General features: G+C 38.9%; 1 protein-coding gene and 1 long non-coding RNA gene across 5 annotated transcripts in view; one reads left to right on the plus strand and one right to left on the minus strand.

Annotated features, from left to right (window-relative positions):
• The window catches only part of MACROH2A1 (macroH2A.1 histone), a 46731-nt gene extending 40844 nt beyond the window's left edge, over positions 1-5887 (minus strand). For 2 of the 4 annotated variants that reach the window (XM_088133765.1, XM_007423586.3), the window contains exon 1: positions 5732-5885. The gene's annotated coding sequence lies outside the window, so the exon portion shown is untranslated. Of the gene's footprint in view, positions 1-5731 lie in introns of all 4 variants that reach the window. The other 2 variants (XM_025163635.2, XM_007423587.3) reach the window with 2 other exon arrangements.
• A 272-nt stretch (positions 5888-6159) lies between these two features.
• Positions 6160-22300, plus strand: part of LOC112540127 (uncharacterized) — a 30837-nt gene continuing 14696 nt past the window's right edge. Inside the window, exon 1 of the long non-coding RNA XR_015794776.1 lies at positions 6160-6299. This is a non-coding gene — a long non-coding RNA (uncharacterized LOC112540127). The remainder of the gene's footprint in view (positions 6300-22300) is intronic.

Raw genomic sequence — 22300 nt, forward strand, 5'->3', positions numbered from 1 at the left:
TACACTACTGCCAATCAAGCTGTGCTGTTCAGAATGTCTTGTTTTTTCTCCAGTGTAATACTGCGCCTTGCGCTCTTATTGACAGAGGGCAGAATCCTAGATTAACACTGCACTATGGTTATATAACAGCATCAAGAAAATTACCCAATGTAATGTGGAGCTGTGTCAGAAAAACTGTACATACCGTTCTGTTTCCTTCTTCTTCACTCAGCACTTAAAACACAGTGCTTGCTACAGAGAGACTACACTAGAAGCTATCTTTCTACCCAGAGTTGTGGAACCTGAAATATTTTGATTGATTTAAACTCAAACTTTCCACTATTGAGAGTGTTCCAGAAAGTTCTACTTCCAACTATATGCACAATCATTTGTCTATATATTTAAGGCAGTGAGATCAGAACAACTTTTGGGCCCTATAAAACCCAAATATTCCAATTATTTATAGAATCAATACATTTGGTCCCAATTAATTATCTTGACACAGGAAAACGATGTCTGATCATCATAAATTGGCAATTTCAAAAGAAGATAGACTTCTCTTTGATACTATCCACATATGAAAGAGCCTCCATCTTTCCTCTGAACTGCTTAAATGCTGACAAAAAATAATCACCATTGCTGAGGCCTTTTTATGTATCCCTGAAAGTATGAAAATCAAGTAAGAACAAGTTTTAAAAGCATAAGATTACCCTTGCTGAATCAAACAAAAGGCCTGTCTTGTTAGGAATCTTGGTGACCATCCAGATACCAAGCTGAAGCTCACAAACTGAATATCAACACAATAGCAGGCTCTCACTTAGTCCCAAGTCACTGGCAACCAGATATACAAAATAATATATCCAGAATGACAACTAGCCACTGGTATATTCTTCATAAATTCTCTATACTTTCTTTTTAAAGTATCCTAGCTTGGTGGAGACCTGCTTCACACATTGTACTAAGGTATAACAGGGTTTGGATTTAGCTTAGAATTTTGTGTAAAGCCACTATGATTCAGGACAATCATAAGAGGTGGAAGGGTCCCTAAGGCCATCAAGTCCAATCTGTTGTTTAGTGCAGCGGGAATCTTAATTAAGGCATTCCTGCCAGATAGGCATCAAGCTCCTTCTTGAACTTATGTAGTGAAGGGAATCCCACAATTTCTCTAGACAATTTGGCCGCACTGTCAAATTCCTCTATTATGAATGCTTTCTAAAATGTAATCAGAAACTACTTTCCTATAGAATAAATTCATTATTCTAGTTTGACTTTCTTTGGTGTGTCTTTTTAGTCTTTTCTCAAGGCTAAACATTCCCAATTCCCTCATGTCTCTTCATAGGGCTTATTTTTTAGTGCCCTGATTATTGTCCTTGTTCTATGAATCTTTCTGAAGCATACCCTGAACTGGAATCAATATTCAAGGTGGGAACTGACCAATAGTTGCATTTGCTTTTGTGCAGCCACATTATACTGCTGACTCATATTCAGTAAGCATTCACCTATACTATTCTAAAAAATCTTTCCTAAGTAGTATTATCAAGCTGGGTATCCCCTAACTTATATCTGAGAATCTGATTTCTGTTTTTTATGTGAACAGCTAAGCATATGTCTCTGTTAAATACTTATTCTGTCATTTCAGCCCATTTCTCTATCCAATCAAAATAATCCCAAATTTTACTTCCGTCTTCTAATATATTAGGCATCCCACCCAATTTGGTGTCATCTGCAAATTTGTTAAGTATTTCCTCTATCTCTTTGTACTAGTCATTAATAAAACAAGGTTAATAAAATGTTAAAGATTACCAGATCCAAGACTGAACTTGTGCACCCACTGAATACCACACTCAGTTGGACAAAGAACCATTGAACAGCACTCTTGAAGTATAGTTTTGAGTCAGCTATCAGCTACTTACTGGTTAGACTATCAGGCCTACACAAAACTGGCTTCGTAATCAGAATGTTGTGGGCTACTATGTCAAATGTTCAGCTGAAGTCAAATTACAGTATAGTACTGTAGTGTCCATAGTATTCAATCTACTAAGGTAGTTATTGTTTCTGACAAATCCATGCTGATATGGTAATTACAGCATTGCTTTTAAGGTGCTCACATATAAATCTCTTCATGATCCGGTCTAGAATCTTCCCAGGTATTGATGTGAGACTGACTAGTCATGCTAGCCTTTTGAGGTAGGCCAAGTCATGAAACAGTGCAAGGATTACAGGAGTGGTACTTTATTATTACAGGATATATCAACAGAACCTTGAGAGTCTGCCAGAACTTCCCTCCTCCCCCTCTTATACCAAACAGAATCAAGGCAGGGTTACTTTGAGTTTCTTTCTCACACCTTCTCATTTCCCAGGACTGAGTTTTTTAATTTTTCCTTACTTGTTCCTGCATCCTTTCTTCAAGAAATTCTCCACATTCTACAAGTTTATAGTTCCCCTTTTTCCTGACTTTGAAGAGTTTTACGCTTCTCCATTATCTGATACTCACTACTTCTCCAGATTTCTGAAAGATAATTCATAACCTTTTGGCCAGACTATCAACATTCCTTCAGTATCCTAGGATGCACTGAGATTTAAATGCATTCAAAATAAATATTCTCTGCCCATAGTTTTATCAACCTCAACTTTCAATCCTTTTCTTCATACTTGCCTGATGGAACACATACCCTCTTTGTTGAAGAAGACTGAACCAAAAGCAAATCTGTTTAACTACACTCCACCATGGTTGAACAGGCTTTCACTTGACATCCACATCTAGCCACTGATTCTGTTACAGTGTATACATAAAGCACTTAGGCAAACTTCTTTAAAAAAATGAATGAATTTGTAAGTCTTTTTACCCTTCTCACAATCTTATTAGTATAAGACTGCCTTTTTGAAGCTGTTAACATAGAATTAATGACATATACACAGCCAGGCAGGAAAGCATAGTACATGGAAAAATAAAGGTTTGGCCCACAGTTCAGATAAGTGGAACTGGGCCTTTCCATTTTACTGCTGTAAGGTGAAAACATGTTATGCTAATAAAAATAACCAAGTATAATCAAGGAGGCAAAATGAAAGAAGACGTTGATGTGGTTGGCAATATTTAGTGTTGAAACCTATATGCTATGTACTTCCTCATTCTGCAATGTTTTTGTATTCTTCTGTAACCATTTCATAGGATTGGTAGGACATATGCTGGCTACTTGCCCTCTTACACATGCACTTCTTAGTGTGAGGTCCTGCTTACATGTACTCTCAGCATGAGACAACATAAATATATAGAGTACAGGATGAAGCTCAGCATAATACCAGTTACCCTATATTCATTCATCTTCCTCCCTGAGCTTGTCAAGTAATTTTTATTAAAAAATGTTGATATTCTGGGGTGTTGCTTACATGCACATACACACTTTTGTTTCAACTCTTAAATGGTGTGCCACTTTTATTTCCAATTATTTTCTCTTAAAGTTTACTAATGCCACTGGTAGAATTCCAAACTGTATGCTATAAATTCCTATGATTCTACAACTGCTAGTATATTTCCTAATCAAAGGCCATGTATCACACTGTGTTCAGATGCAAACTCCAAATTTGTCACTGTCACTTGAACCAAGTCATTCAGATTCTGTTCTCAGTTACACCAGTGTAAAGCTACAATAGAATTAGTTGAGATATATATGGCAGTTAACAATAATCAATACTTATAATCAATATTTTAATTATACAAAAACTACAGGCATTGCTACACTTTTCTTATTTTAGAATCTGGTTAGAGAGGAAAAAAAAGTATTGTTTTAGTTAAATCTAAAGAAAGATTTACAAACAACAAAGCAGGTGAACATATAAGTAATTTAAAATATACCACAAACACACAATATTTTTTTTAGTAAATTAATATATTATCAGAATTCAGTAACTGTTCCTCTGGTCAACACCAGGTAGATAAGATATTGATTTTTGTTTGTCTTAAATATTAAGGTTATGCAATGTTTTGGATTTGATTCCAAAAAACTGTTTTGGATTATGGAGGGGCATGAATGTAGTACCTATCTATAACTCTTTAAAGCAGTCACATCTTTTCCAGGGTTCACATGGCAGTTAGAGAGCAGCCATGCAATACCAGAAGATGCAGCTGCTTCAAAAAGTTGCAGAGAGGTGCAATATTTATTCTTCTGTATGCTCCAAATCACCTTTCTGAAATCAAATCTAAGGTGCTATAGAGTCCTATTAAAAATCTCTCTTCACCTACACAGGGGTTTCTTGCCTGATTACAAGAGTGACTGGCTTTGTTCTTTTCAAAACCTAAGAAACAGAAGGGGAAGCATGTGAGCTAGGGTAATCCCTAAACACCTGTTGCTAAGTGACATTCTCACAATAAGCAGAGGCATAAATATTAATACTCTAGTGAGATGAACAAAATCTCAGATCATGAAAAACTGATACAACTTGACACTGCAAAAATCTACATATGGAGTTATGAATTAAGTCAGGGTACAATTTGCCCCCCAAAACAGACACAAAATGACAACATATGTTTGCCAGGAAGTAAGTTTAAAATTTCATGCATGTACACTGCAGGGAAACATAAAATCAATTAGATCTATAATTCATAGTTTGCATAGATTCAGACAGTATCTTATTAATGTCAGTGGACCACATGCAAACCAGCAGAGCAGTCTCAATTTGGACTTTATTCTCTTGGATGGGCTATGACTGGCTTTGTTCTTTAATTTTTATTTCCCCAATTCACCTTCTTCCAAGTCTTTTTATAAACTGCATACATCATAATTCAAGAAACAGCTCTTTTAACACATTTATGATTTATTTTATTGAGGCTGGCCACTCCAGAAGACAGGGCAAATCTTGCAACTCCAGCATCATAGCTTTGGTTCAGATTTCTAAAATAACCTCTAAAGGTGTTTGGTTTTGTTTTGTTTTTTGCTCCTTCTTAATATGGTATTTTCTCCCATATTATATTTCATTTTTACCTTTGGTAATACAGTTTAAAAGGCTCCTTGAGGGTAAAGAATTTTGGGCCAGGAGTGACCTTTGCCCTGTAACAGGGAACATGCCACCCACCGCCCCCCCCCAGCATTTCTATTTGCAATCCCTGTTCATTATCTGTTCATTTCTGTCCATTGACCCGAAGTGGGATGAAAGAGGAAAGTGAAGGACGGACGGAGGGAGGGAGGAGAAACGTTAGTGGTGCAAGCCAAACCTTCCTTTATTGTTTAACATTATGGTGCAACACAGCTACTTCCTCGGGATTTGCGGATCGCTTCTCAATCCTACCCTGCTCGAGATGAAATCAAAGTAAGACAGATGCAACGACCCTAAGAGGGGAGAGAGAGTTTATTTCCTGGTTCTTTTTAAGGGCACAGCAGGGAAGACTTCTAGCTCTCCCTTAACCCTGTCGATCCCGCTCCCAGTCGGATCGAGAGGGATCTTTTCTGTCCTATGCCCCGCCCCCTATTGAGATCCCAGCTGCCAAAAAAAGTCGCGGCTGGGCTCTCCCAGCGATCGCTCAAGAGCTTAACTTGACGGCGACTCCCCTGCACGCAAGACAGGTGCTGCTGCCTGCAAACGGCCACCTCCGGTGCTGCAACGGGAAGAGAAACAGAGCGAAGACCCAGCCGTTCCCAGCCCCACCTTCCCAGCCGACCGGGAAAAGGTCGGTGGGCATACAAAGAACAAGCTCCGCTGCAGAGCAGCGGCCGCGTCCAGGAGCCTCCGGGAAAGAAACGCAGCGTGGATCACTTACGGCGTAGCAGCGGCGGCAGCAGCAGCAGCAATATGTCTCCCGGCGTCTCTCGCTCCCCTCTGGATTCCGTCGCGCGTGAACTGGAACAAGTCGGCCGAACGTGCAGGGCGTCCCACAATGCACAGCGCACCGCTCGTCACATCCCCTCCTTCTCCGCGCCTGGCACCGTGGCGCGCTCGCTTGCTGGGCGGCGGACTTGGCAGTGCAGTGCCGCGCAGCGCAGCGCTGGCAGCGCTTCCTCTGCTTCCTTCCTGCCCTGCCGCCGCCGCCGCCGCCGCCGCCGCCGCCGCTGCTGCTGCGGAGAGAAAACTCCATCCACCCCGGCCCACCTTTCCGCGAGAACAAGCCGCTCGCTCGGGCCAGGCCCGCGGTCTTCGCCGCCGCGTTGCGGCGCAGCGCTACTTCCCGGGAGCCGCGGAAAGAAGGCTCCTCCCTCCCTCCTCACCTGCCTCTCTCCCAGCGGGAGACCCCTCTCGGGGGACGAGCGGCAGTGGGCGCTCCTCGGCCCAGCTTGTGGGGAGTGGCGAGGAAGGGCCGCTGCCGGGCCTCCGCGCTGAGGCGACCGCAGGTAAGTCCCCTGGGACGCCCCCTGCTGGGTCTCTCTGCTCGACGGCCGCCTGCCAGGGGCGCCGCTGGGTCGCGGAGAGGGAGCGGCGGCTTGGCAACTGGATGAAAAGGTTCCCTCGGGGCCCTCTCCTGCCCTGGAGGGCACCCACGGGCGTTTTTGCTGCTCACAGCCTTCTGTCATTTGCTGTTCTCTCTCTGTTTCTCGTCGGTACAAAAGTTTCAAGATCGCCGCTTCGTTTAAATGTCATCATTAATGAAAATATGAAGGGTTCAGGGTCTAGGATTGAACTTTATAGCTTCCTGTGTAATACCTCACAGTAATTTAATAAGAAACCATTGCTGAACAATCTTTTTATTTTAATTAGCTATGTAGGGGATTTTTTTTTTTTTTGGTGCCTTCTAGTCAGTTTTTGACTCTTGGCGACTCCCTGGACTAGTATCTGCAGTTTTTTGGCAAGGTTTTCAGAGCTTGTTTGCCATTGTCTCCTTCCTAGGGCTGAGAGAGAGTGTCTGGCCCAAGGTCACCTAGCTGGGTAATGCCTATGGCAGGACTAAAACTCTTGGTCTTCTGGTTTCTAGCCTGGTGCCTTAACCACTACACCAAACTGTCTCTGTGTAGTCATTTAATTGGTCACAATTAACTAGCTTGCTGAGCCTCACAGTAAGCAGAATAGGTGGAAACACTATTAGTATAGTATAGTAAACTGCCTTCTTATAATACAGTTGATTGTTTTTCCACATAGTTGCTTATATATCCTTCTATGATCATTACAAATATGGATATCTATATCAGTAAATAAAATAAGTTTATGTCAAAGTGTAATGGTGTGGGCACACTTGCATGTAAATGAAGAGCAATTTGTTGTTTTTCAATTAAATATTTTATTTTCAATAAAATGCCTTTTTGACCTTCATTGCAATTTTTAACCTGTTACAATTGATTGTAAGTTTGCAAAGGGATGAAATTAGTAACCTAAAGCAGAAAATGTGCATTCCCTCACTATTGCAAATAAAATAAATCAACAATCATCTATAATTAGGCACTCTTGTTTATATAAAATGTAAGCAACTTTTCTTAAACTAAAAATTACTACAAAATACTGTTAGAATGAGGCTGCTCAGAAAAGCCATAGTGAAGGTGCATCAAAGAGGGATTCAGCCAGTCTAATATCAATGGCTATGTCAAAATCACAACTTCTCTTGGAAGAATTCCATTCTTTCGAAAGAGTTTTTGAGAACTCACAAAATAATCAGCAGAACCATGCATAAAAAAAAGAACAATTATTTGATGCTGATATCATGTAGATACTCTATTAGTAATGAATAAAACATGTTAATCCCAGAACTACCTAATGCAGGGAACTTTACATGGAGTGCAGATGACTCAATATTCTATTTGTAACCTTTCTGTGGTTTCCTACTGCTTCATCTATCTTCTTAAAAAAGGAGGAAAGATGGAATGGTTGCACAATACCTCTTGATCATTAGCAATCTGGTAGCTTTTCCAAGAAATCATTAATGACGCAGTTGCTTCAGATGGCAGGTGCTGGGGAGAAGTGGTAGGGAAGCTACTGAAACATGAGTGGTGCATGTTACAGTCTTATCACTGGTGTTGACTAAGAGTAATCTATTACGTGCATTTGGCATCTGTACATGGGAATAATACAAAAGAAGCTATATACCGTTCACATGACTTTCAACAATGAAGATCAGCTAATTGATTTTGAAACAGATGCTTTCAAGTGCCACAACTCCGGAACAGACTAGAAATACATATTAATAGATTTATTTTTTTCCATGAATTGATTTAAAATGAGAGTTGATCACCTCACATTTTTCATCAGATTTCTCTTTAAAAAGAGAAAAGGGTGTGGAATTAATGTAATAAAGAGCAATTATCTTGTTTGTTACAAGTGGCTAATGATTGCTGTCCAAATTGAATGTATTAGACACATGCTTATAATGGTATTAGGGAGATGTGCTGATCAAGTCAGAACTGAAGAAGATGCTGCACCTTAAGAAGATGTTTGGAGTCTACCTGTTTCTAATATATTTACCAGCATACAAAAGAAGGAATGTACTAGCTTTTTTTTTAGATTCTTAGGATAATGGGTTAAATCATTACAGCCACAAGATACAACTAATACAACTATTGTTGGCTTCCTCAAATGGTGGATAATATTACCATTTATTAATGAATATTCTGCAAATGCAACTAAAGCTTTTGTCACACATCTTTAAGAAGTGTAGTTGAGTTCTCTAATGCCAAAGTTGCATTATAAAAATGATGGACCTGAACCTGGATCATTCAGTTTGAGCATGATTCTTACATTTTATTCATACCAATAGAACTATGTATGAATAGCAGAATTCCTTATCCAAAGCATTTTGGGATGTTATCAATACTTCTGCTAAGTATGAAACTTTATCATTTATTTTAATTATGCAAAAATTGGATATTAGACCTGAAGGTCAAAGTTTTAATAAAAGATAGCTATAACATGTCTAATTACATTAAAAGAATGTCATTAAACCTGAATTAAGTCTTTGAATGTTTTCAAACAGAGAATGGCTTTACTGTTCAAAAATAGAAATTACTAAGAATCATATTTTAATCCATCAAATGCCCATACATTTTTCCAGACTTAGAAGTGAAGTCCAGTCATTTGATCCATACTTAGAAATGAGAATACTGTATATAGGAATACATAAAATCATCTGTGTGAGATTTGTTTTTGTATCCTAGGGTGCTTCACTAGAGAGGAGAATTGCATGATTTTTCTTACAATCAAGGTTAAATTGTGCTCAAATATTATAAGAGTTGAACAAAAATCTTAGTAAATTGATTCATAGGCATCACATTTTTGAAAAAGTTTGAAGCACCTGATTTTCCCAGCACCGAGTGAACAGAAAGGTAAAAAGGAGGCAGACAGGTAGGCTATATATGATAAAAATAAATAAAATGCAAAAAATTGTTAGTTTATCACATGGGGCCTCCCTGCTGGACCAGTCAGCTCTCATTCTGTTATTTAGGATTTGTGTCCCCAATGAACACATCAACACCAGAACATAATAGCAAATGATTAGCAGCTATTTAACCAGAGTGATTTCAATAAACCTCCTCCTCTCCTGTGCTTCTCATGCCCAGAGTTATTCACTTTCCTTTTTCAATGAGGTAAACTTAAATGAGGTGAGTGTCCTAATTAGGAAGGGGTGGTAGGGGTGTATCTTATTGTCCTTTTCTAAACAGGTTCCAAGATTAGGCTAGCAGTTTACTCAAAGCAAAAAATGTGTTCATTGTTCACCAACTTCATGCATCCAGATCCTCCCATTTCAGCCAGCATTCAGCATGAAGCAAATCCTCTTGCCTGCCTCCACCCTGTTATGGTCAACCTGTGCTGAAATCATAATGTTCAGAACTTAAGGGAATCTCTGTCTCAGAAAATCTTACATGGTTGTGATTACTGTCCCTTTTTTACAATTGTCACACATGCAACACTCTTAAACAGCAAGACATTATTCCTTTTAATAGTTACTTCTCATTTATTTGCATTTAGTGGTTGCACATATACAGAAATAAATCATCCTTACAATCCTAAAGTTCCTGCCTCATGGTTCTTACTTAAAGATGATTAAAGTAGCAAAGGTTACCCAGATGCAAGCGTAAGAAGAGCTGATGCCTGGTCAGCTCCCACCTATCAAAGTGAGACTTGATTAAAAGATGGTGGAAGCTAGAGTACATCACTGGGAAAGGTTGAAGTCTGAGAGGCATAGCACTTGTATCCATTCTTCCCTTTTTGCTGCAGATTTTCAGCATCTTTTATTTCCTGAACAATCTAGTCTGTTTTCTGGAGAGTTCTACTTCCCAGGCTCTGATTAGTTCCAGCCCTTCTTGGCTCTGAGTTCTCTTTCAGAACTGGATCTCTTGAACAGCTGTCCAACTTTTCAGGGCATTAGGATTAGTTCATAAGAGCCCTGTTTACCGACAGTGATATTTTGCAGAAGCAGCTTGTTTCATCCCATTCTACTATGATATGTTTACATTCTCCCTAGTGTTGTCTCTTCCTGCCACAGCATCGGTGTGTCTGGCACCAGCAGTAAACGTTCATAGAGAATAAATAGTTCCGACCTATCCAGCTAATGTAACTTTTGCGAAACCTTGAAGATAGAACAAAATATCAAGATTCTGGATTTAGATTTACATTGCTACTATTGCAACAAATAAGCATATCCTAAATTTGTTTCAATATTAAATTGTACATAGTTTAAAAATCCATTCTTATACCTATTTAACTGAAATATATACAAACAATAGTGATCATTCTGTTTAAACATGGATGCTTCTAATTTGGTAAGACCCTCAAATGTTTTTATGTAGCCACAGTTGCAACATTCCTCACACACAACAGCAGCTCCTGCCATTGAGTGAGTTTGCAAGAAATAATAATATCCAAGAAATAAAAACTTACAGTATGGAGCCATGCACACTTTCAGGGTTCCATTTGTAGTAGATTGCAACAAAAAATAGAGTCCATGAAGAGATCTTCTATTAGTTGTGATTGATAGGCTTGGAGGAGTGAGCATCAGCAGCAGAGAAACAAAGGCCAAGCAATTGAGCAGCTCTAGAATTTCAAGGTAAAGACACATCCTGTACTGGAAGTATAAGAAGATTGGAAACCACTGAAAGCAAGTTTTGAATAGAGTCCTGAGGGGACTTGGGTGTGATAATAGCACTCCAAGAAAGCTACACTTGTTAAGGTGAGGGATCATTAGAGTGTGAATGGGAAATGAAATGGAGGCATTTTGTGCTCATAAAAGTGACTTCTGGTGCAACTAAATGAATAGAGCAAATAAAGGGGAGCAATATACCAAAAACCAAGAACAAGTTTCCATCATGCCTGGCCAAAAAAGAGAATGGCATGGATATGCAAAATAATCAAGGAGATGGAAGGGGCATGGCGTATTTTGAAATGGGACATGTGCCCCCCCCATGTATCCATGTGTAGACCCTGATGCTGGGAAAGATTGAAGGCAAAAGGAGAAGGGGACGGCAGAGGATGAGATGGTTAGACAGCATCACTGAAGCAATGAGCATGAAACTGAGCAAACTCAAGGAGGCAGTGAAGGACAGGAAGGTCTGGCGCAATATAGTGCATGGGGTCATGAAGAGTTGGACATGACTTAACAACTGAACAACAAGCCTGATTTGCCATCTGCTTGGATCTTCCTTTCTTTAGTATTGTTTTAAATTTTGGATGTGTTTTAGATGTATTTATAGTTTTAATTATGTGTTTTAGATGTATTTATAGTTTTAATGTTTTTTGTAAATTGCCCAGTCCCCTATTGATGGGTGGAGAAGTCCAATAAAATAAATAAATAAAATAAATAGGTTCCATGCAATTAAAAAAGGCAGCACTGGGTTCTCCCTCCAATCTTGTCAGCTTCCCCAGTCCAGCCTCTGATGTTCATAGCAGGGAAGATTATTCATTTAACACTTTTTGTGCATAGGCCAAACACACACTTCAGTGAAATGGACATTTTTTGTGCTATTAACGTATGAGGGGGGATAGAATCCAGTCACCCTCTTTATTATGTTTTAAGAAAAATCTTAAACTCCAATTATTGATGCCTTGTTTTATCTTTGACTTTATTGTTCTGCTTGTTTATAGTTTTAGATAGAATAATAAATAAACATCATAAAACTATGTTATTTTTTCTTTTCTAATTCTGAGGTACAGTAATTTATTCTATTATTACCTTCTGTGGGCCAGCTTGTAAGTTGGGAGTGTGCAGAATCTAAATGAACTCACTAATTAAATAAAAGGTACAGGATAGAGCAGATAAAAAAAAGATTTGGTACTAAAAATGTGAATTGGATATTACAACTATATAAAGTAAAAATATGACTTTCAAAATGAATTGTTTTGTTGTGAAATATAAAAGAACTTTCACTATCTTGGAAGGGGAAATGCTGAAGGAAATGGTGCAATTAATAGTTTCAACCAGGAGATGGCACTATGCAGACTTGCATACATCATCAAAGGATATTTTCTCAAATATTCCTCACAACAAATAGATTTTAAAAATATATATATTAAACTAGAGTATAATACTGCCCACAAAAAAAATCATAATCCAGACTATTTGTGTATTAAAATATAATAAAGCCTTTAACATTTACTTGCTACGTTTCATGCACTGTATGGATTTTCTTAAATTGGTGTAAAAAAAAAATTCTTTAGTTTTGTTCCTTAGCACTATATTAATTTTTCTAGAATTCTCCATAAACTGCCAAGATTTCTGTGTTGTGGTATAACAGAGAAAAAGGTATTCCTTTGTATTTAAAACAACACAACTACAGTGTGATGAAGAAGAAAACACGTAAGTAAAAGGTTCATTATTATATTAATTCTTCTTGTCAAAGACAGGGCCTGAAACAAAAGTTAAGAGGATATGAGGAAACTTTCAATTACAGTACTTGAGTTCAGGATACAATCTGCTATGTAAGAAGAAAGAAGGAAGAAAAAAGCAGAAGCAGAAGAAACATAGAAAAATGTGGAGGGACAGAAAGAAAAAGCCAAAGGCATCTTTAACTTGAAAGCTACTATGTAGATACTCAAATCATGTAGATACTCAATCACATCAAACAAATACTCAAATCATGATCTAGTTGTTCCAATTTATGTGGATGTGCTGGCCTGTGCATTTCATGTATCACTGACTGGAGAAACACTTCACAAGAAGTCCATCTTTTCATTTGTGCCCAGGTGATTAATGGAACAAATATTAAAGAGGCTGCTGAAACAAAATTTAAAAACAGCAATGTGGGCACGCTACTAAACTGAAAATTCTTTTTTCTAAAAGAAAATAATGTTTTGCACAATGTTTTTGTAAACTTACTGGGTTCATTGTGCTTTCTTAACATTTATTATGTTAGTGGTAGGCATTAGAGCACAACCCCTCCCCCAAGTCCTGCTGTGCCGCCTCATTGGGGGCCGGGGGGGGGAGTTAGTTTTCCTGGGAGGGATGAGCAAAGAATGTCAGGCATGTATGCCAACAGTAGATATTCCCAGCAGGGTCACCTGAGGTGCGAAGGTCATTCCAGCTGCCCAGCTAAAGCAAGCAGGCACCTATACTGGGCAACAGTCATATAGGAAGATGCCAGAGGCAGATGATCATTTTAGTAACAGTGGTAAGACATCAGTTCATACTGTGCAGGAGAAGGCAATGGTAAATTGCTCCTGTATTTTTACTAAGAAAAACACATGGATAGAAAATTAAAATGATTGACGGTATAGTGCCAAGTGATGGGCCCCTCAGATCGGGTGGCGCTCTTTTGGAGTATTAATGATATTCATGACATGGCTAGATTAAAGCCTTTGGGGCATCTAGTTGCTGATGTTACCATACAGGAAAAGAAAATCCGAAGCTGCAGAGACAGAAATACAGTAGGAATGTGGCATGTAAGAAGTGTGAATACAGGAAAGCTCAACACGATATCTCAACAAGACAAAATGCGACAACTACAAATTGACACCTTCAGCATCAGTGAATTGAGATGGATTGGGATTAGACACTTTCACTCAGAAGATTACACCATTTATTACTCAGGACATGAAAAACAAAGAAGTGTTGCTTTTATAGTTAGGAAGGGTATAGCAAGAACAGTACTTTACAATGCAATCAGTGACTGAATAAGGACTAAGGACAACTCTTTAATACGACCATAATTCAAGTTTATGCTCCAACCACTGATGCAGATGAAGAGGCTGGAGCTTTATGATCAAGTTCAATTTGAAATTGATAGAACATGCAAGTAAGATATGCTGCTTGTGATTGGAGACTGAAATGCCAAAGTTGGAAATATTAAAGACGAAAACGTAGTTGAATTTTATGACTTAAGGAAACCAAAATGAAACAGAACGACTTATCAATGTCTGCCACTCAAATGATTTCTTTATAGCTAAAACTGTCTTCAGACAATTAAAATGACACCTGTATGCATAGACTTCACCAGATGGAGTACATAGAAATCAAATGTATATATTGCTTTGAAAAAAAGCAATTAAAGGAACTTAGTATGTTTAGCTGAAAGAAGAGAAGAAGAGGAGACTTGACAGCAGGGACAGAAGGGATGCCACAGGGCAGAGGGTATGGATTTATTTCCCAGAGCACCTGAGGGTAAGATAAGAACCAGTGGGTGGAAGTTTAACAGAGAGAGATCCAAACTCAAAATAAGGAGGAATTTTCTGACTATGAGGGCTATTAAGCAATGGAACAACCTGCCTCCTGAAGAAACGGGTGCTCTATCACTGGAGGTTTTCAAGAAAAGATTGGACAGCCATTTGTCTTGGATTGTATGAGGTTTCCTGCACTGGACAGGGGTTGGACTAGATGACCTTCAAGGTCATTTCCAACTCTATGATTCTCTACATATTTGTAGAACACCCTGTTCATCAGACTCTGGGTGGTGTACAACAAGATAAAAATAAAAATAGTACAGATAGTCCCCGTTTAGTGACTGCCTTATTTAGCAACCATTCAGTTACAACAGTGATGAAAAAGTAACTTTATGACCAATCCTTGCATTTACGACTTTCGCAGGACTATAAAGCAAAGGAAAACTGAAGTAAGACCATAAGCACATTAACCACTTTGCTTAATGACCAAGTTCTGGTCCCAGTTGTGGTAGCTAAACGAAGACTACCTGTAACCAAAACAACCAGTACAAAGGAATGTGTAGATACCAAGATTAATCCCCATAAACCAGTCAGAGCCAAAAACACTGGAATAAAATAAGTGTTAACTTCTTTGTGGCATACAAGGAGGGAGGGCGATACATGTATCTCCAAGGGAAGCATGTTCCAGAGCATAGGGGGCATTACAAAAAAGGCTGAAGTCCGATGAACTTCCCATGAGGGAAGGCCTCTCAGCAGGCCCTCTCAAGTGGTTCAGACTAGACAGAAATAATCAATTTTGGCAAGATGGTGCCTGGTGCTATACTGCACACAGCTTTGTAGATAATCAGCTTTTCAAATTGGGCCCAGAAGTCTACTGGTAACTGCTACAGCCATCTCAAAATCAGTGCTATTCTGTAGTGGTGGGTTTGTCACTATTGATGTCATTGTGCAAATGATGTGAATTATGATTGACACAATGTCATGATGAGTATAATGTTACTTTTCTCCCTTGCTCCACCTGTTGATGCCCATGCCAACAGGCATGGTGATTTGCTGGAAAATAAGCTGCTATTTTTGCTATCTGTATAAGGAATGGGTGATTAGGGGTTGTACTTAACATTTTGCAGGAGGATGAGAGCCCCACTGGATAGACTGAGGATGCAAAGTAGATGGGGATCATTGCAGGATCAGGATTTTAGGGGAGTATTTGCGAATGGTCTTTGTTACTTTAACCATGTTAATTTTCTTTTAGGGCTAACACCTGAATGTATTTTCTACCTCAAAATGGTAGGAAACTGTGTGCTAATTCTTGGCAGTTTTGGAAAGAGGGGACTAAAGACCAGGGAAAGGTGATTTGGGGATTTCATGTGACCTTGGAGCCTCAGTTGACCACCTGTGCTATCCTTTTCCAACCTAATTTTCTGTTTAATTTCTTAAATACTAGGCATGGGTTTAGCATTGTGACATCATAATACATATTCCACCAATATAGGAAGTTAGCAGTTAGTACCTGGACCTCAGACTGGAGCTTGTGGTACCCATGTGTTACTGCTTTTAATGATGATGAAGAAGGGAGAAAATGTCCACCTTATTTTAAACATCTGAATTTGGAGGAGATAATTGAAAACATTTCCCAATCTGATTCCTATATGTAGGATGGGATGCTATATAGGATGGGAATTCTAGGAGCTGAGGCTTAACAGATCTGAAGAAAATGAGGTTGCAAAAGCTGGCATTTTGAAACTGAAATGTCACTGCCCAGCCGTAGTATCTTTTATCAAGTATGCCTTTAGTTTGTTTATTTGGTACCTTCGAATCAGTCTTGACTCCTGGCGACTGCCTGGACAAATCCCTGCAGTTTTTTGGCAAGGTTTTTTGGAAGTGGCTTGCCATTGGCTCATTCCTATGGCTGAGAGAGAGTGACTGGCCCAAGGACACCCAGCTGGCTTCAGGCCTAAGGCAGGACTAGAACTCACAGTCTCCCAGTTTCTAGCCTGGTGCCTTTAACCACTACACCAGACCTGCTCTCATGCCTTTAGTATCCCATCCTATTTGATCAGTAACAGGAGGGCTGGACATCTGTTTTTATGGCATTTGAGATATTTATGATTTTAATAGAATGTTGTATCGTTGATAGTCGAAGGGCTATCAACTTCTATCAACTTCTATCAAAGGGCTGTTTGCTTGTTTAACTATTGCAAACAGCTTGGAGTCTATGGAAGTATTTATTTATTATTTATTTTTATTTAAAAGATTTGTATGGCTGCCCATCTTAGAGCACAACTCTGGGCAGCTCACAACAATAAAACTAAAAAACCCCATAAAAAACATAAGACAAAAACTAAAAAACTGGCGCCTCAATCATCCTCCCAGGGTGCCCCATCCACAGGCTCCTACCACTCTACTGGTGCTTGGGGAAAGAGCCAGGTCTTGACGGCCTTCTGGGAGGCTAAAAGGGTGGGGGCCCACTGGATTGCCAGGGGAGGGTGTTCCATAAGGTAGGGGCTGCCATGGAAAAAAATGTGCTTTCTGTTCCCAATAGATGGCAATATTTCAGGGAATTGACCTGGAGCATGCACACTCTATTTGATCTAGTGGGTTGGGCAGATTCGCCCAGGCTGAGGTGGTTGTGCAAATAACCTGGACCCATGCCATGTAGGGGTTTAACAGTAATAACCAGCACCTTGAATTGCACCAGGAAGGAAAATGGCAGCTGGTGCAACTCACGCAACAAGGGTGTAACATGAGCAAACCTAGGGGTGCCCAACACTGCGTGCACCACTGCATTCTGGACCAGTTGTAACTTCTCGGTGGTCTTCAAGGGAAGGCCCATATAGAGCGCATTGCTGTAACCCAAATGGGAACTAAGGTGTGAGTGACTGTGAGCAAGGCCTCCTGGTCCAGGAAAGGGCGCAATTGATGCACAAGACGAATCTGTGCAAAGGCCCCCTAGCCACAGCTGCCACCTGTTCTTTGAGCAGAAGCTCTGAGTCTAGGAGGACCCCAAATTGAGCACAAGCTCAGTCTGGGGGAGTGTAACCCTGTCCAGTAGGCAGTATGCAAGCAATTGTAATCAACCAATCAGTGTTTCTCCCTTCATAGAGCTATTTTCTTCTACCTTATCCGTTCTGAGAATGTTGATGAGTAGAAGAGCATGTCTAGTAACTTTGGTGCTAAATAACTCTAGAGAGAGTCACAATACCAACCAAAACATAGATGGCTTTTGGTTCTCATTTCATTTCTGATCACAAATACAGAAATGGTGGCCTGGGAAACTGGTGTTAATAATTATGGAGTTCCATACAAATTGTCTGAAAACACAAAGGTGGGTCAGATGAATGTTTTGAATAAAAGTAACTTAGAGGGAACCATCAGGTGGGGATTAAAATTTAATTTAGAAAGTACTATCATTGCCATATTGCAGTGGCAACTTACTTTGATTGATTGGTGCTTTCTTTCACTTTTGGTTTTTACTATCTGAGGAAATTAAGGCTGAACTGCAGCAGGAAATTCTATGTACCCAGATGTTTTCAGTTATCCAGCAAATAATTCCTTTATAGGAGATTCAAAGCGCCTTGGAATCTGTATGGTGGCTTATAGCTTAGTAATTCACATACGGCTATTCTGACAGAAAACTAGGGTTGAGGATATTCTGCTGGGCTGAGCAAAGGTATATGAAATGAACAATTTCAGGGGAAAGCTGAAAAGCTTGGTTTACTGGGAAGTTACACTTCCCAAACTTAGTCAAGAAGCCACTCATTCTCTTGGGGGTCCTCTGTACAAAGTAGCCACTTCTGTGATCTGACCCACTGGCCAAATTCATGGATAATGTAATTATAAGCTGTGTTGTATGGAACAAGCCATAATGGCCTTGTTCAAACATAGCACTAAAACAAAACAAATTATATGGTTCAGTGTTATGTATGAGTCAGCCAATGTTTGGTCATTTCAGCCAATTATTGAACAGAACTGAACAATTATAAAAATTTCTCTGAAACAGCAAAGAGAGTCCCAGCGTACTTGGCCACCTTCTTTTGTTATAATCTACTGAATCATAATACGGTTTGTTAGGTTTTGAGATTGTAGGAATGTAAGCACTGTGATGTGCAAGCTATGCTTTATGAATTCAAACTATAGAGGATGCATTCTCGTAAATCCAAAGCTATGGTTTAATAACTTAATGCAAGACCAGGAAATTACAGTTTATTCAAAAAAATCATGAAAAAAAGCAATTAGTATGTAGACTTTTGTGGATTAGAGGTACATTTCCTTTTTCAGTTCTGTCTAGAGGCCAGCAGCATTCGTGGGGTGGGGGTTGGGGGTGGAATCTGTTTGAAAAAGGGCAAAATGTCAATCACTTGCATTGCAAGTGAAGCCCCGGCCCCTACATTGCCACCATTTTGCCTGTTTTGACCCTCCCTTTGCAGACAGTGTTTCTGGAGGCAAAGGGGGCATCAAAGCTAGTGATGCTTAACATTCAATTCAGTGGCTATCTGGCTGAAGTTTGATGAAACTATAGTTCACTATTTGGAAAGCAAAAAGTTATGGAAGGTTACCCAGGTTTTCTGATACAGAACAAAAGAACCTCCAAAGAAAATGTGTATTTGTGTGTTGTAATATTCCCCAGCTCACAAGACTGCGTTTTTGTATTGTATTAAATTCCCCCTGGGATTTTTTGAACTGCCAAGATGAAGCCAATGAAAATACAGATAATTCTGCTTAAGATGCTCATTTTGTTGAAGGATTTCAGAAAATTAGCCATCTTTATGAATTGCTTGATTTTAGTCCAGGAAAAAGTCTATATTTTCTTGGACCTCTAGTAATACTGACTCCAGCCCAGTAAAGTTCAAAAGCACTTTTATTTTTAAACAATCTCCAATCTTGAAATGAAAATATAATTGCCTGTAAAGCCAATTAAAGGAAAGGGCCACTTAGGCTGTGCAATGTGGGAATGTAATTTGTAGCCTTGTATCAATTGAGAAGGCATTTTATGGCATATAAGCCAATTCTGCTGGCCACATGGAAATACTTTAACATTTACCAACAAAGGTGATGACTGTTATAGATTATGGGAGATGTGTAATTTAGTCTTTAACCTCAAATACCAGCCATAGCAAGAAATATTAAGGGGCTTTGGAGTGCTTAATAATGCCAGAACTTCACTGCAATAATTTCATGTGTAATTAAAGGCTGGGACAGGGTGAAGAGGTGCTGTAATGGAGAGATTTCAGTAAACCAACTGGTATTTTACTTGCACTACTACACTTTGTCTGATTATAAGAAATAATATTGCACATGCTACAAATTGTTGTTAAGCTGCATGGAATGAATCTGCACATTTCCCCTTTAACTAAGGTGATATATAAGTGGCCACTGTTTCTTCACAGTGGGAAAGAGACATTCTGGAGTTGTTTGCTTCTGGTGATTCCAGTGAAGAACTGGTTCAATCCCATTCTAGATTTGCACATTTGAATGCCTTCCAAAAACTTCCCACCTGGGGTGACTTTCTTCTTTCTCCCATTATATAATAGCAGTCCTCTTTCACTTCCTAGGTTATTTCATGATTTAGCTAGACCTCTACATAAGTACATAGTGCATCGATATAATAGTTTACCTATTCATCCCAAAGAGCTTTGGCCCGGAATGGCTTTCCAGCTCAGTCTTAAAGATTTGAACGTTACAAAGAATGATATCCCTCTGTTTGATGTTTAACTCAGAACAGATGGTGAGAATAGCAGACCTGAGTATCTGACAGTTTTTGTCAGCTGCATGCTTTTCATAAAACTACATTGACATCTGTCTAAGAACAAGCAATGGGGAGGAATATATAGTACTATCTAGTTAAAATCAAATTCATCTGGAAAAGTCTTCAACTATCTCAGTGCCCACTGAAATGGTTACCGTTACCAAGCTTGCAAATTGGGTGTTGTAGATTTTGTCATCCTGAGGGCACCAATCTGGGCAAAAGGATGGACTAGAATTATATTAAGCTCTTTCAGATTTGGGTAACATTTAAGCAACATTAAAGGTCCACATGTGACACAATCAAACTTTTTCATTTAACTTGTCATGAGAATACATCCAGCATATTGATCTCTTTCTGGATCTGTACAGGATTATGTATTATAATTTAGTTTAATGTGTTGTAGCTGATCCTCACTGTGATATGGGCATATGGACAACTGAAGCTACTTCGAGTCATTCTCCATTCTGATGCAGCATTCTCTGTTATAACTGGCAATGGCACTTGAAATTTTCGGACAGAAGTGTTCCCTGGCCCTACTACCTAAATGTCAAATTAGATGTGATACAATTAATATATTTAATAACTGATTGTTAAAAGAAATACTAACAAATTATAGCCAGTGGGGTAGGTGTACATGAGATCTGGATCGGATCAGAGTGGGGTTGAGAATTTTTTGGTTCAATAAAGGAGAGGCCTGGGGAGTTGGATTATCATCTAAGCTTTTCTGATTGGTATGTATTTCAACCTAGTTTGTGAATCCTCCTTTAAGTAAGGTATCACATTATGCCTTGCATTAACTGTGCTTATAGTTTTTTGAAAACAAAGCATTGGAACAGTTATAACATGAATCTGCTTAGCTCCATAAATGAAAGAACAGAGAACCTATGCATGACGGCAAGGGTGTTAGAGGAGATTTCTGATCATTGAACCATAGGCATAAGATTGAGCAGCATTTTATATATCAGTGGTGCCTGCAGAGGAGTCAAAAAAGTCAATATGGTAGTCACAGTGGCGCAACAAAAGCTTCATCAGCTTTTGTATGTTCATCAACATCACAGCCTATATAGTGGATTGAGGCTTTGATTGCACCACTAAGACCAGTATCTTGACTTTTTTACTGTCCCCCACTAGCTTATTTATTTATTAGTGCTTATATCCCACCCCAATCCCAAAAGACTCCGGGTAGCATGCAACATCAACAACATATTAAGTATGCATTTGTCAAAGATCAGCCACTTAAAGGCAATATAAAATGAATAATAAGCTGCCGACATGATCAGTGTTCCTAAGAAACAGGAGATCTGGAAATACCTTGCTTTTAATTTGTTTGCTTTCCCAGATTTTGGGCTGACCATTATATTATATTGAAATCATCCAAGAAACTGGAATATTTCAGAATCTTGCTGGCATTTAGTGCATCCAGTAATAAATATCTTCAGTCAAAACTGAAAACCCTTTAAATCAATCAATAAATAAGCTATAATAAGAGAAAGGAATTTTGAGGCACCATGGATCTCATTTATACAGTAACAAGGTAGCAAGAATTGACATCTAGGAAAAGCCCTACATATGGTTCCAATTATTAGTCATTGGTAGAAAAGTTTCCCACCATGATCCAGGATAATGATCTGCACATAGAAGCATGATGACAAAACCCCCAGGATGCAAGCACCTAATGGTATTAATTTATCTCTTGAAATTTCATCCAAATTCTCCATTATGCCTAATTTTATGTATTTATGATCTATCAACCTTCAGTAAATTATAACAAATAAAAATGTACCTTCAGATTTATTTTTTTAACTCTGAATTGTGTGTCTTTGCATGTGTCTATATACATGTGAAGGCTTTCCTTGATATGGTGCTATGTAATACTGATTGTTCAACAAATACTCTTATTAATAACTTTTTATTTTTCAGACTGAATGTAGTAGTAGAATGCTATTTATGTGATAAAATGCAAATTATCTATAATTTATAAAATAACAGGTTGGATAATTCTCATGTGCATTCCAACCAGCAAAGAATTAGTAGAACCTGGATATGAGCTCTCATTTGCATCAATAAATTATTTTA

The sequence above is a fragment of the Python bivittatus genome, unplaced genomic scaffold (assembly GCF_059951505.1).
Source record: "Python bivittatus isolate LINGU-HERP-01145 unplaced genomic scaffold, Pbiv_v1 ctg000080_np1212, whole genome shotgun sequence".
NCBI lineage: Eukaryota > Metazoa > Chordata > Lepidosauria > Squamata > Pythonidae > Python > Python bivittatus.